Below are 14474 nucleotides of genomic sequence, written 5' to 3'. Positions count from 1 at the left end.
ATTCATGCTTAGATGGAAGTTACCTTTCTTCAGAAACTCTTGTTGGATCACCATGTTGCTAAATTTCTTTTGTTTACTTCACATACCTAACTCAGTGGTTTAGAATTTTCATCTACAGTTTGTAGAGAAAAAAAGAAAGCAAAGGAAGAGATAAGGAAAAGAATAAGGGTTTGGTTGGTATTTATAGGCCAAGGATTAAAAGGGTCTGATCTTACCTCGGTAATGAGGGGATATACACATCTAAAAAGCAAAAAGACTAATAGTAGTTGAGCTTTTAAGATGCCTACGTAAGCAATAGTAATTGCAATCAAACTGGTAGAATCAAGTACCAACTAAAAAGAGGACTATTCATTCATATTTGAACTACACCAAATTCACACCAAACCTTACAAATTGGTAACAAGTAGCAAACAAATTAAAATTATTACACATTAGGGAGAGTTCAAAAGTTGGGCAGTGACAGTTTTACACTTAGTCAAGATGATATTGCACTTATTACATACAACTGTAAAGGCATATTTTTGACTAGAAAATCGAGTAAGCTGAGGAGCTAGAAGCCAATTTTATGGCTTCACATTGGTCTTTTGGTTGTTGCTCAAGAGTTGCCAGTTTTGAGGTTGATTTTTGTAACGGCTCTGATTTTCGGTAAATAAAATTTCGTTCAATATTTGAATTTTATTACTTGGATTTCTTTTAAATCTCTTTTAAATTCTAATAATCCGTCATAATTAGATTTTAGTTCTTTAAAAGTATATTTCTTAGCTAGAGACCCTACTTGGCAAGTCTTGTTAGCTTCTAACCGACTTGTTGGAGAAACCGAACTCCCAATCCACCTAGTTACAATTTCCTAATCCTAGATGGACTTTTTGACCATCTTTGAGCCTTGTGAACCTTTCCAACCCTAGACTGGAAAATCATTATTTATTTTCTTTATTTATTTTAGTTTTCTTCTTTAACTATTGGACAATAAAAGTTAGGGAAACTTTTATCCATTGGATAATAGAAACCCTAAATTTTATATTTTGGGTATTCATTGCTAGATTTGGTTAAGTACTAATATATAGTAAAAAAATAGATTTCTATGCATGCTTAAAGGACATTTTGGTTATTTTAATATGAAAAATCTCCTTATTTCTTTTGTCCATTGTTCAATAATTACTAGGGGATTTATTATCCATAGGGTAATAAGGTTAATCTTTCAACTAGTACTAGGGTTTATTTAATAATTCATTTTTTAGATTTCCCATGTGATGATATACCTATATTATATTATGTATGTACTTTTGGACTTAAAAACCCTAGATTTCCCTAGGTACACTAATATTATTTAATATTGGATTTTTTTACCAATTTGGATTAATTTAATAGGGAGTCTTGATCTACGTAGATTACATAGTACCTATGTGTATATATTTGGATGAGTAAATAATTACTAGTACACATGTGCCTAAAAGAATTCTTTATTTAAAAATCTTGGCATTGGAAAATCTCCTTTGATCACTAGTACCATAAGTACATATTATTTTTATGTTTACTTGTACATAATAGTGTGTGTGTGTGTGTGTGTGTACTAATGCAAGAGAGAGAGATAGAGGGAGAGAGAGAGGAGAGAGAGAGAGAGGGCCAAGAGAAGGGAGAGAGGGAGAGAGTGTTGTGTGTGCATGTGTTGCTCACTCAACCTAGTCAAATTCTTTTGGTCAATTTCTCACTCAATCTTGGTACAATCCAATCTAGATTTTTCCTTACTCTTTCATTTATTAACTAGTCTTCTATGAACTAGACAAGACTAGAAACCCTTTAGAATAACCTAAACTTGTCCTAGCAAGGAAGAAGAAAAGAGATTGATTGTCCTCACCATGATCTTCTTACATCCTTTCAAATCTAAGATGATATATTTTCTTAAGTAAATTTATTTTTCCAATGTCCTATTGTACTCTTTGATCACCAAATCTTGTACAAACTATTTTTCTTTTACACAAAATTTTCCGAACCAATCCAAAGGACTAAATCTAGCCTTGCATGCCTAAGAACTAGGTAGAAGTTGTACAAGCAACCTTGACCTAACCCATCAAGCTTTCAATCACGCTTGAAAGAAAAAAAAAATCAAAGATATAGAGAGAGAGAGAGAGAGAGAGAGAGAGAGACTTCGATTGAGAGAGGGAGAGGGGGAGCCTTGGCCTATAAATAACAAGCCATTCCAAGCTTAAACTCACACTTTCACTTCTTGCTCTCACTTCTCTCTAGAAATTCTAAGTGTTCTTGGTTCAAAAGTTCAAAGTTTCTTGAGTTTCTTGAAGTTCTTGAGAGCAACCACCAAACCACTTCCAAAACCACCACTAGATCTTTAACATAGCTTAGTTTAGTTAGCAAGTTGTTTCTAGGAAGAGAAAAGTCCATCTCTCTTCCTTTCGAAGCAATCCGAAGCCGTTACACCTCCGAATCACAAAAACCGACGACCAAATCTTCGTAGCCGACCACCGCCAAGAAGTAAGGTAGAATCCCTAGCCTACTAACTCTACGTATAGTATAGAATCGTATGTTGGAAAGTAGAATGTCTTTAGTTCAAAGATCTTAACCGTTTTCTCCAAGTATATAAGGTTATCTGTTGACTGTTAAAGTTATCTGTCATAAGTATATAAGGTTATTTGTTGCCTAAAATGTTACAATTTCATGAAATACTTGAAAGGTGTTTTCTAGAAATAATGAAAACGACGGGGAGTATGTTGAACTCGTCAACTTATGTTTTGAGCATGCTAAATAATACTGAGTTAGATGATCTTGTTAGATTAAAGATTACAATGAATGATGTCATATGTGAAAAGTCCTACCGCAAAGTCTATGCATGAAAACGAGACACTGAAATCAAGAAAGTTAGAAACATGGCACCTAGGGTGTGGTTAACAAGGAAAAAGTGTTCGAAGAAGGAAATATTTTGAAACTACATAATGACCAATTTTGGTGGCATTATGTGAGTTGGGGGTGTGTGTGTGCGCCAATGGGAACCCGGAGCGGCGGAACCAAGATAGGGTGTGTGGCTTGGTTACCGCGGAGAGGTGCCAATGCAATTGTGTGCCAATGGGAACCCGGAGCGGCGGAACCATTGTGCGGATACTCGGGAACCCAGAGCGGCGGAACCGAGGTTGGGTGTGATAAACACAAATTTTGGAAACGTTAATTTGGAAAAAGAAAAGTGGAAAATGGTGACACGGTCTACAATGAGTCGCGTAGGAGAAACACAAAAAATCATGGACACCAACGATAGTTGAATATCGAATATGAATGTGTTATTGTTACTGTCTGTTGTATAAATTCTATTGTTTGTAAGTTAAGGGTTAGTGGGTTTAGATTATTCTATTGAACTTTTTAAGCTCACGGTGTTGCCTTTTTGGTGACCCTGACCTATTATATTGATGGCGACGCCGGTATAATATGTCAGACCTCATAGATGAACAGGGTGAACTCTACACCTTGGAGGCCTTCGAAGCCGAAGAGCTAGCCCGGATGGAGGAAGAAGAAGAGCAGTAGTTAGGAACCCTAGTTCCCCCCTTGTTCGAATAAAAGTACTTTTTTAAGGTTTATGATGTAATATTGAGCCAAACTCTTAGACTCTATTTCAATTTTCAATAAAATTGTCTTTTTAACGTACCCAAAATTCGGGGCGTTACAATTTTGAAATCTTCAGTCTAACATCAACCAATGATTTCAGCAACTTTTCCTCATGAGCTTGAAGTGCATGCAGTTCTAAAGTTTCCTCTTGGTAAGAGTTGTGAATAGAAAGAGCTTTAGAATGAAGATCACCCATATCTTTTTCTACCATCTACAAGGCCCCTAATTCTTGAAATAGGTCTTGAACATAGGGGAAGGCACTTCGAATGTTTGAAACTTTATGCTGAAGCTGTTGAGTAAGTTCTGAATTGTTTGGCTTCAAATGAGCCAAAGCTTGGCAGCAAATTTCAAACTGATGCCATAGCTGGTACTCAATAAAGAATGTGAAATCCAAATTGGCAAACTCCTGATGAATCTCAGATAATTCTTGAGCCTCATATTGGAAAAAGGTAGATTTAAGCTTCAAGGAGGGAGGGTTTAATTGAACTTTCAATTCATCCAGAGGAGTTAACACAACTGGAGGTTGAACTGGCAAACAAGTCCTGTTACAGAAAGCTTTGACCCTAGAACTAAAAACACTTGTGTCAAAGGGAGGTGCAGTAGAAGAAGATGCCACAAAGGAGGAATTAGAACCGTTAAGGTTTAAATCCAAAGTGGCACCCTGTTTCATACAAGCCGAAATAAATAAAATACTTTCTAAAGGGTTTTCTAGAAAAATAGAAAGGAAAAAACATACCTCTGATGGAATGGTTTTTTCTTGAACGATATGTGCAGTGGCCTCAGAAGGATGAGTCTCTGATGAAGTAGATTCCTCCAAAGGAAGTTGTACAACAACTTCAAGAGTTGAAATGTCAACTACTGGAGGAGAAATCTCAATAGGGGCATGCACACTATTATCAAAATCCTAGCGAAAATGTGGAAATATTTAGTAATTTGAAGCATAAAACTCTAAGAGAGAGTTTGAAAATATTTTCACCTAGGGAATGGAAGTTTCTAATGATTCTAGAGAAAAAGTCTCAGGTATTGCAAGGGGAGAAGCAACAGGGTTCTACATGCTTAAAGCACCAGGATTCAAAAGCTCAGAAGAATCTCGAGAATTCCCAACTTGATTCAAATTAACCACGGTGTCAGGAATTTCCTCAATCATAGGTTCAACAACAGGGACCTCATGGGATGGACTCTAAAATAAGAAGAAATGTGTAGTAAGAGACATAAAGAGAAACAACTTGATTTAGGTTTCAAGAGGAAATAATTCATACCTGAAGAGGAAGAGAGGTATTGGAAGGCTGATGTAGAGACCCGTGTCTAATTTTAATTTATTTTATTTGTTAATGTTCTTAAGTGAAATTATAATTAGATAAATTTGAGAGCAATAGTTTTATAAATATATATATATATATATATTCGTATGTTGATTGTGCGGGCCCAAGTCCGTGGGCCATAGGGCGAGAGTGTTGGGGGACCCATGTCAGATAGCTTTTAAAATTAGTTAAGATTTATTTTTATAGCACATAGAGTTATAATTAGGATTGTGGTTAAGTAGGACTTAAGAGAGAGTGCTAGTAAGTGGAGGGGGGTTAGGGTAATATGCTTACTTATATACTTAATTGGTTCCGGAGAGAGAGAGCCGATCTTTCTTTTTTCCCTTTTTCTTCTTCTTGCGTGTTCTCCTCTCACTCTTTAACTCTCCAGAAACCCTCATGCTTGAACCCCAAAATTGTAGGTCAAGGCTCGTGAATCTCGCAAAAAGACAAGTAGAAAACGTGATCTACGGACAATGGGCTACGCATCTATCTGAACAAAATCTCAATCGGTCAAATTCAGGATTTCATGGTAATTTGGGGATTTCTCTCTTTGAGGTAGGATTTATGCTAAATGATTAAATATGGGTGCGTATATGCCTTGGTGAGCACTTAATTCGAGTTTATGGTAGTGTAATCAAACTATAAACCTAGCCCAAGGTTATATGTCTTTGAGGTAGGATTTATGCTAAATGATTAAATATGGGTGCGTATATGCCTTGGTGAGCACTTAATTCGAGTTTATGGTAGTGTAATCAAACTATAAACCTAGCCCTGGGTTATATGTTTGAGTATATTTGCTATACATGAGGTCTTGTTAGAGATTTGTATGATTGTTCATTGTCATGATTTGGTTTAGGCTATTTTACTTGTAGTCTTCATATGAGTGAGTTTGCTTTCTAAGTAAAAAGCTATGAGACTTAATTGGACTTGAACGTGAGACATGAACCGGTTATAATTTTACACCCCATATGTTTGGATAAAAAGTAATTATTATACAGTCCACGTGTTTGATGAAATGCAAGTATGGAATTTATGTCCTATACCAAGTAAAAGTAGGCTTGTGTAAATAATTTCTTGATATGTGGCTTTGGATACTTGTTGAATATTTGTACATGGTTAATGTTATTTTTGGAGACAAGATTGAATATTCTATATTGGTTTACTTCAATGAATTTGGGCGATCGATTCATGGAATTTCCATTGGCTTTAGTTGATTTGGGCTTTAAGGCCAAGTATTTGAGATATTTTGGAATATGATAGTTTTGTGATTTTGAGTTGGGTCACCAGGGAACTTGGGTCAATTGTGACGCCATCGGTGAAAGTCCGTAAACCTACTTGGGTCAATTGTAACGCCGTCGGTGCAAGTTCGTAAACCCACGCTGGATAGGTTACTTCGCCCTTCGGGTTAGTAGCCAGTAAAGTGCATATGTGTTGGAGACGTCTAGCACGGTTGGATGGTGATTGTATTGGTGAGCAACTCATATAATTTATGTCTTGGTGTTGAGTAAATTTGATATTCGATTTGGTTGGCTATTCTATTATGAGCTTTATTATTTTCCGTATCGACTTTTATGGGTAATTTCCTTTATTCGGGACTTGATTTGAGTTCATGATTTAATAGCATTCTTTTGAGCATTTGAAGGGGAAGGAAAAATTGGAAACACTTAATATATTGCATAGATTATTTTTGTTGTGTTGGCTTAACTTTGAATTGGGATTTTATAACTTCATTGTAAATATTGAAGGAGAAGGAAGCAAGAAAACTTTTCAATTCGTGTATATAAAAAGAGTATATTTTGTATATCAAGCTTTGCATGTTCATATCTTTTCATTTAGCGTATTTCCTGCATGAGTTGTGGCTCATGTTGTTAACTCAAATTTTTCAGGTTTAGAGATTGATCAGAAGGCTTAAGAATCATGGATATGTTCTAGTTCATTTTTTAAAAAACTTAATTGGATACTTGTACATATTTGTTTGTAAGGAGGCATGAGGCATGTAAACTTTAATTTTATCTTGGGAATGTAAAATTGTAGATTGAGAGAATGGAGCCTGGAAGTGCATAATATATAGGGTATTTTGAAGTTTATTTGCAATAAAGAGTTGTTCGTGACAGCTGAGCTGAGGAGGACCTATGACTAGGTCTCTGTAGACACCCCAATTTGGCTTTAACGATTATTTCAAGTACCATCTTGGGGACCATCCCGATGATGAATGGATAAAGTGATTACTGATTAACTTCTAGTAAACCCATGGACTTTTGGTGAGTACTTTTAGCCACTTAGAGGACCCAATTCAGAGCCAAATAGCCTTTCAAACAGAAAAACGGTATCCTAGGAAAATCCATCTGTCAACCGCAAGATCAATCTCACGGCCTCCACTTCATTGTTTCATCCGTGAAACATGTCGTTTAAAAATCTCCCTGAGAGATCGATTCCTCGCCCATGAGATGCATTCCTCGGCCACCTAATCCATTGGTCGGCCGTCAGATCGTCATTTTTTCAGATTCTGCAATGTTCTGTCAATCGTTTGATCTGATGCTCAAAACTCTAGTAGCCAAATTCCGATTCTTTTGGGCAACGAAAGGAGATTCTGAGAAGAGATCTTGTGCATATATACTTCCTATTAATTCGTGCATTATAATTGGTTGGAGTGATGTCATCCGGTGCCTATATAAATGGGCTTTTGATTCCAAAATTATACACACAATTCACCCTCTCAAGCCATAATACTCTGCAGAAATACTCTCGCACACTCCCTCTATAAAAGCCTTAACATCCCGAAGGCAGCCGCAATCCGACGATCAAACCCTTGAAGTACAAACCCTAACCCTAGGGTTTTCGAGAAGCAAATCAGTCAATCACCCTCAATTGAAAGCAATTGTGCACTGAGGGATCAAGGTGGTGAGGTCCAGGGGCCTATAGTTTGATTCTTTTTTATGTTTCTGTACTTAAATCGTAGCATTCTAATTTTATGTTAATCATTTAATCTGATGTGAGGAAGAACATCGGCTGGGATATCGTTCCCACAGCCGATATATCAATCTAGAAGGATTTCTCGGCCGTGACATCTATTCACCGGCCGAGGGATCCATTCTCTAGGACAACCTGTTTGTTCTTTGCTAATTCCTTATTCATGCTTTCATTACTGTTCTTGCTCACCATATCAACTATTTAAATGCTAAAATCAGTTTATGTGTTTAGAATCAAATAAAGCAAGTACTAATCGTGTGTTGAATGATTATGGGGCAGTCTCACGACTGGGCAAAGAGGGGTGCCTAACACCTTCCTCTTATTGGTACCCTTGGCTCCCGTACCCGAAATCTCTATCTATTTTTCCTAGTTTTTATAAACTTGGTGGCGACTCTATTTTGATGATGACCGCTATCGTGTGGCGATATTCCTAGCCATGGGAATATACACGATCTTGGTTTATGAAGTGGAAGTAAACAAATATGATCAATCTATATGGTGATGCCCCGTTTGGGAGGTGTCTAAAGTTTTTGGCGACTCTGCTAGGGACTTGAGAGCCATAACCAGAAAGTTCGACATATGATTAATTGTCACAACCCAAATTTGAAGGGTAAAATCCGTGACATGGCCAATGATTTAAAAATCACCACAGGCCTTTGTAGGGGTTCGATTTAGGAGGGACCTTGACCTGAGTTAGTATTCTTCTTCCGCTGCTCTGTTCCCCTGCCTCTGGACCTGCAACAAGTCACTAGGGCTGGAATAGCCCAGTGACCCTCCGACGATTAAGTCAGATCTCAAGGGAGGATGTATATCTAGAGTTAGGGAAGAATGGCATACCTCTTTAGGTTAGAGTCCTTTTGTATATATAGATCTTGGTTTGCTTGGCCTCCAAGCTAGCGCGTGGAGGTCACGCTCGGGTAACCGCCTCGGGTGACATCATAGATGACGCACCGGATAAGGCGGTTACAGAGCACATGGCCAGGTCAGCCCTTCGCGAGGATTCTTCTCGATGATGTGTCTCATTAGGCGCAAGAGGCTTGCTTGGGAGCCTTCGGTACTGTGTTTCGGGGGTCGGTATGGAGCCGTCGGTGGTATGTCTCCGGGGTTAGTACGGAGCCCTCAGGTGCCGTCGGTAATATGTCTCCGGGGTCGGTACAGAGCCCTCGGTAATATGCTTCCGGGGTCGGTATGGAGCCCTCGGTGGTATGTCTCCGAGTTGGTACGGAGCTCGGTGGTATGTCTTCGGAGTTAGTACGGAGCCCCATTTATTTGGGCCACTACAATAGCCCCTCAACTTCTCTCGACCTCTTATTCGTTTGGGAGGAGTTGACGAGTAATATGGCCGAATGTTTTAATGTGTATGAAGCCCCAGAGAGATGTGTCGAGCCTCATACTCATTGTTCGTCGGTTCGTGGGCTCGACTTCGGGAAACCTAGGCACAAAGTAGGCACCGGAAGGTTTCCGTTGATTCGTAGGCTCAGCTTCGGGAAACAAAGGCACGAAGGAGGCCCGTCAGTTTGCGTGCTCGGCTTTAGGAAACCAAGGTGACGCACGAAGGAGGCACGGAAGGATTCCGTCGCTTCGGGGGCTCGGCTTCGGGAAACTGAGGCACGAAGAAGGCACGGAAGGGTTCAATCGCTTCGGGGGCTCGGCTTCGGGAAATCGAGGCACGAAGGAGGCACGGAAGGGTTCCGTCAGTTCGTGGGCTCGACTTTGGGAAACCAAGGCACGAAGGAGGAACATAAGTGTTCTGTCGCTTCGGGGGCTCGGCTTCGGGAAACTGAGGCACGAAAGAGGAACGGAAGGGTTCCGTCACTTCAGAGGCTCGGCTTCGGGAAACCGAGGCATGAAGGAGGCACGGAAGGGTTCCGTCGGTTCGTGGGCTCGGCTTCGGGAAACCAAGGCATGAAGGAGGCACGAAAGTGTTCCGTCGCTTCGGGGGCTCGGCTTCGGGAAATCGCGGCACGGAAGAGTTCCATCTGTTTGTGTGCTCGGCTTCGGGAAACCTAGCCGAGGCATGAAGGAGGCACGGAAGGATTCCGTCGCTTCGGGGGGCTCGCCTTCGGAAAACTGAGGCACGAAGGAGGCACGGAAGGGTTTCGTCGCTTCGGGGGCTCGGCTTCCGGAAATCGAGGCACGAAGGAGGCACGGAAGGGTTTCGTCGGTTCGTGGGCTTGGCTTCGGGAAACCAAGGCACGAAGGAGTCACGGAAGTGTTCCGTCGTTTCGGGGGCTCTGCTTCGGGAAACCGAGGCACGAAGGAGGCACGGAAGGGTTCCGTCGGTTCGTGGGCTTGGCTTCGGGAAATCGCGGCACAGAAGAGTTCCATCTATTAGTGTGCTCGGCTTCGGGAAACCAAGCCGAGGCATGAAGGAGGCACTGAAAGATTCCGTCGCTTCGGGGGCTCGGCTTCGGAAAACTGAGGCACGAAGGAGGCACGGAAGGGTTCCGTCGCTTCGGGGGCTCGGCTTCGGGAAACCGAGGCACGAAGGAGGCACGGAAGGGTTCCGTCGGTTCATGGGCTCGGCTTCGGGAAACCAAGCCGAGGCATGAATGAGGCACGGAAGGATTCCGTCGCTTCGGGGGCTCGGCTTCGGGAAACTGAGGCACGAAAGAGGAACGGAAGGGTTCCGTCGCTTCGGAGGCTCGACTTCGGGAAACCGAGGCACGAAGGAGGCACGGAAGGGTTCCGTCGGTTCGTGGGCTCGGCTTCGGGAAACCAAGGCATGAAGGAGGCACGAAAGTGTTCCGTCGCTTCGGGGGCTCGGCTTCGGGAAATCGCGGCACGGAAGAGTTCCATCTGTTTGTGTGCTCGGCTTCGGGAAACCAAGCCGAGGCATGAAGGAGGCACGGAAGGATTCCGTCGCTTCGGGGGGCTCACCTTCGGAAAACTGAGGCACGAAGGAGGCACGGAAGGGTTCCGTTGCTTCGGGGCCTCGGCTTCCGGAAATCGAGGCACGAAGGAGGCACGGAAGGGTTCCGTCGGTTCGGGGGCTCGGCTTTGGGAAACCAAGGCACAAAGGAGTCACGGAAGTGTTCCGTCGCTTCGGGGGCTCGGCTTCGGGAAACCGAGGCACGAAGGAGGCACGGAAGGGTTCCGTCGGTTCGTGGGCTCGGCTTCGGGAAATCGCGGCACGGAAGAGTTCCATCTATTTGTGTGCTCGGCTTCGGGAAACCAAGCCGAGGCATGAAGGAGGCACTGAAGGATTCCGTCGCTTCGGGGGCTCGGCTTCGGAAAACTGAGGCACGAAGGAGGCACGGAAGGGTTCCGTCGCTTCGGGGGCTCGGCTTCGTGAAACCGAGGCACGAAGGAGGCACGGAAGGGTTCCGTCGGTTCGTGGGCTCGGCTTCGGGAAACCAAGGCACGAAGGAGGCACGGAAGGGTTCCATCGGTTCGTGTGCTCGGCTTCGGGAAATCGAGGCACGAAGGAGGCACGGAAGGGTTCCGTCGGTTCGTGGGCTCGGCTTCGGGAAACCAAGGCATGAAGGAGGCACGAAAGTGTTCCGTCGCTTCGGGGGCTCGGCTTCGGGAAATTGCGGCACGGAAGAGTTCCATCTGTTTGTGTGCTCGGCTTCGGGAAACCAAGCCGAGGCATGAAGGAGGCACGGAAGGATTCCGTCGCTTCGGGGGGCTCACCTTCGGAAAACTGAGGCACGAAGGAGGCACGGAAGGGTTCCGTTGCTTCGGGGCCTCGGCTTCCGGAAATCGAGGCACGAAGGAGGCACGGAAGGGTTCCGTCGGTTCGGGGGCTCGGCTTCGGGAAACCAAGGCACAAAGGAGTCACGGAAGTGTTCCGTCGCTTCGGGGGCTCGGCTTCGGGAAACCGAGGCACGAAGGAGGCACGGAAGGGTTCCGTCGGTTCGTGGGCTCGGCTTCGGGAAATCGCGGCACGGAAGAGTTCCATCTATTTGTGTGCTCGGCTTCGGGAAACCAAGCCGAGGCATGAAGGAGGCACTGAAGGATTCCGTCGCTTCGGGGGCTCGGCTTCGGAAAACTGAGGCACGAAGGAGGCACGGAAGGGTTCCGTCGCTTCGGGGGCTCGGCTTCGTGAAACCGAGGCACGAAGGAGGCACGGAAGGGTTCCGTCGGTTCGTGGGCTCGGCTTCGGGAAACCGAGGCACGAAGGAGGCACGGAAGGGTTCCATCGGTTCGTGTGCTCGGCTTCGGGAAATCGAGGCACGAAGGAGGCACGGAAGGGTTCCGTCGGTTCGTGGGCTCGGCTTCGGGAAACCAAGGCATGAAGGAGGCACGAAAGTGTTCCGTCGCTTCGGGGGCTCGGCTTCGGGAAATCGCGGCACGGAAGAGTTCCATCTGTTTGTGTGCTCGGCTTCGGGAAACCAAGCCGAGGCATGAAGGAGGCACGGAAGGATTCCGTCGCTTCGGGGGGCTCACCTTCGGAAAACTGAGGCACGAAGGAGGCACGGAAGGGTTCCGTTGCTTCGGGGCCTCGGCTTCCGGAAATCGAGGCACGAAGGAGGCACGGAAGGGTTCCGTCGGTTCGGGGGCTCGGCTTCGGGAAACCAAGGCACAAAGGAGTCACGGAAGTGTTCCGTCGCTTCGGGGGCTCGGCTTCGGGAAACCGAGGCACGAAGGAGGCACGGAAGGGTTCCGTCGGTTCGTGGGCTCGGCTTCGGGAAATCGCGGCACGGAAGAGTTCCATCTATTTGTGTGCTCGGCTTCGGGAAACCAAGCCGAGGCATGAAGGAGGCACTGAAGGATTCCGTCGCTTCGGGGGCTCGGCTTCGGAAAACTGAGGCACGAAGGAGGCACGGAAGGGTTCCGTCGCTTCGGGGGCTCGGCTTCGTGAAACCGAGGCACGAAGGAGGCACGGAAGGGTTCCGTCGGTTCGTGGGCTCGGCTTCGGGAAACCAAGCGGAGGCATGAATGAGGCACGGAAGGATTCCATCGCTTCGGGGGCTCGGCTTCGGGAAACTGAGGCACGAAAGAGGAACGGAAGGGTTCCGTCGCTTCGGAGGCTCGGCTTCGGGAAACTGAGGCACGAAGGAGGCACGGAAGGGTTCTGTCGGTTCGTGGGCTCGGCTTCGGGAAACCAAGGCACGAAGGAGGCACGGAAGGGTTCCATCGGTTCGTGTGCTCGGCTTCGGGAAATCGAGGCACGAAGGAGGCACGGAAGGGTTTCGTCTGTTCTTGGGCTCGGCTTCGGGAAACCTAGGCACGAAGGAGGCACGGAAGGGTTCCGTTACCTTTTTCTTTTGGGTGAGAGACGAACTGGCTCTTTGCTCGAGCATTTTTTAGCCGTTTGCGATACCCTTCGGCTTGGAATTCCAAGAGGCCATCATCCTCGTTGGCAGCCTTGGTGAAACTGGGGGTGGGCTCGCGGCGGCCCTTCCTGATCTGGACTAAGTGGGTGGAGGAGGCGGAGACGCTTTCGGCATCAAGCCTCTTGAAGACAGATTCCCGCGGGGTCCTCTAGGGTTAGGGGAACAAGAACGTTCTTTGCGCCCTGCACCCTTTTCGTTGCGGCCCTCCTCCGTTGGTTCAAGGCGGTCTTTAGCCGAGGGGCTAGATCGATGCTCCTGCAGATGGCCTCTGCAATTGTGAGGAGGGCTGTGATGACTTCTTCATCCGCCATGGCCCCCGGAGGACTGAGATAGAGAGATCTAGAGGAGATGTTTGATCTCGGCCAACTTGTCCCTGACGTGCTTGTCGCGCTCCATGACCGTTGTTAGGTCGTCGATCTTCCGCTCTAGGTGGCGGATGTAGGTGTGGAGTTCGGTGGCAGCCCCTGCGTCCTGCGTCAAGGTTTCGGTTCCGACTCCGATGGACATGTGGACCTTTCCCTAGGCGCCGGCTCTGTTGGAGTCCAGGTTGTGGTCTCCGAGAGGACCGAGCCTAAGGGTGGTTTCACTGAGATGAGGGTCTTCGACTTCCACCATAACTGGTTCAGGAGCTTGAACGGAGCTCTTGGAAGGGAAAGAGATGAATGATTAAGAAGGTGGCTAGGTCCCCAGCAGAGTCGCCAATTGTAGGGGTTCGATTTAGGAGGGACCTTGACCTGAGTTAGTATTCTTCTTCCGCTGCTCCGTTCCCCTGCCTCTGGACCTGCAACAAGTCACTAGGGCTGGAATAGCCCAGTGACCCTCCGACGATCAAGTCAGATCTCAGGGGAGGATGTAGATCTAGAGTTAGGGAAGAATGGCATACCTCTTTAGTTTAGAGTCCCTTTGTATATATAGATCTTGGTTTGCTTGGCCTTCAAGCTAGTGCGTGGAGGTCACGCTCGGGTAACCGCCTCGGGTGACATCATAGATGACGCACTAGATAAGGAGGTTACGGAGCACATGGCCAGGTCAGCCCTTCGCGAGGATTCTTCTCGATGATGTGTCTCATTAGGCGCAAGAGGCTTGCTCGGGAGCCTTCGGTACTGTGTTTCGGGGGTCGGTATGGAGCCCTCGGTGGTATGTCTCCGGGGTTGGTACGGAGCCCTCAGGTGCCGTCGGTAATATGTCTCCGGGGTCGGTACAGAGCCCTCGGTAATATGCTTCCAGGGTCGGTATGGAGCCCTCGGTGGTATGTCTCCGGAGTTGGTACGGAGCTCGGTGGTATGTCTTTGGAGTTAGTACGGAGCCCCAT

This window comes from Rhododendron vialii, chromosome 5a (assembly GCF_030253575.1).
Source record: "Rhododendron vialii isolate Sample 1 chromosome 5a, ASM3025357v1".
In the NCBI taxonomy this organism is placed as follows: Eukaryota; Viridiplantae; Streptophyta; class Magnoliopsida; order Ericales; family Ericaceae; genus Rhododendron; species Rhododendron vialii.
The sequence above is the reverse complement of the archived record's forward strand: the minus strand, read 5'-3'. Positions refer to the sequence as shown.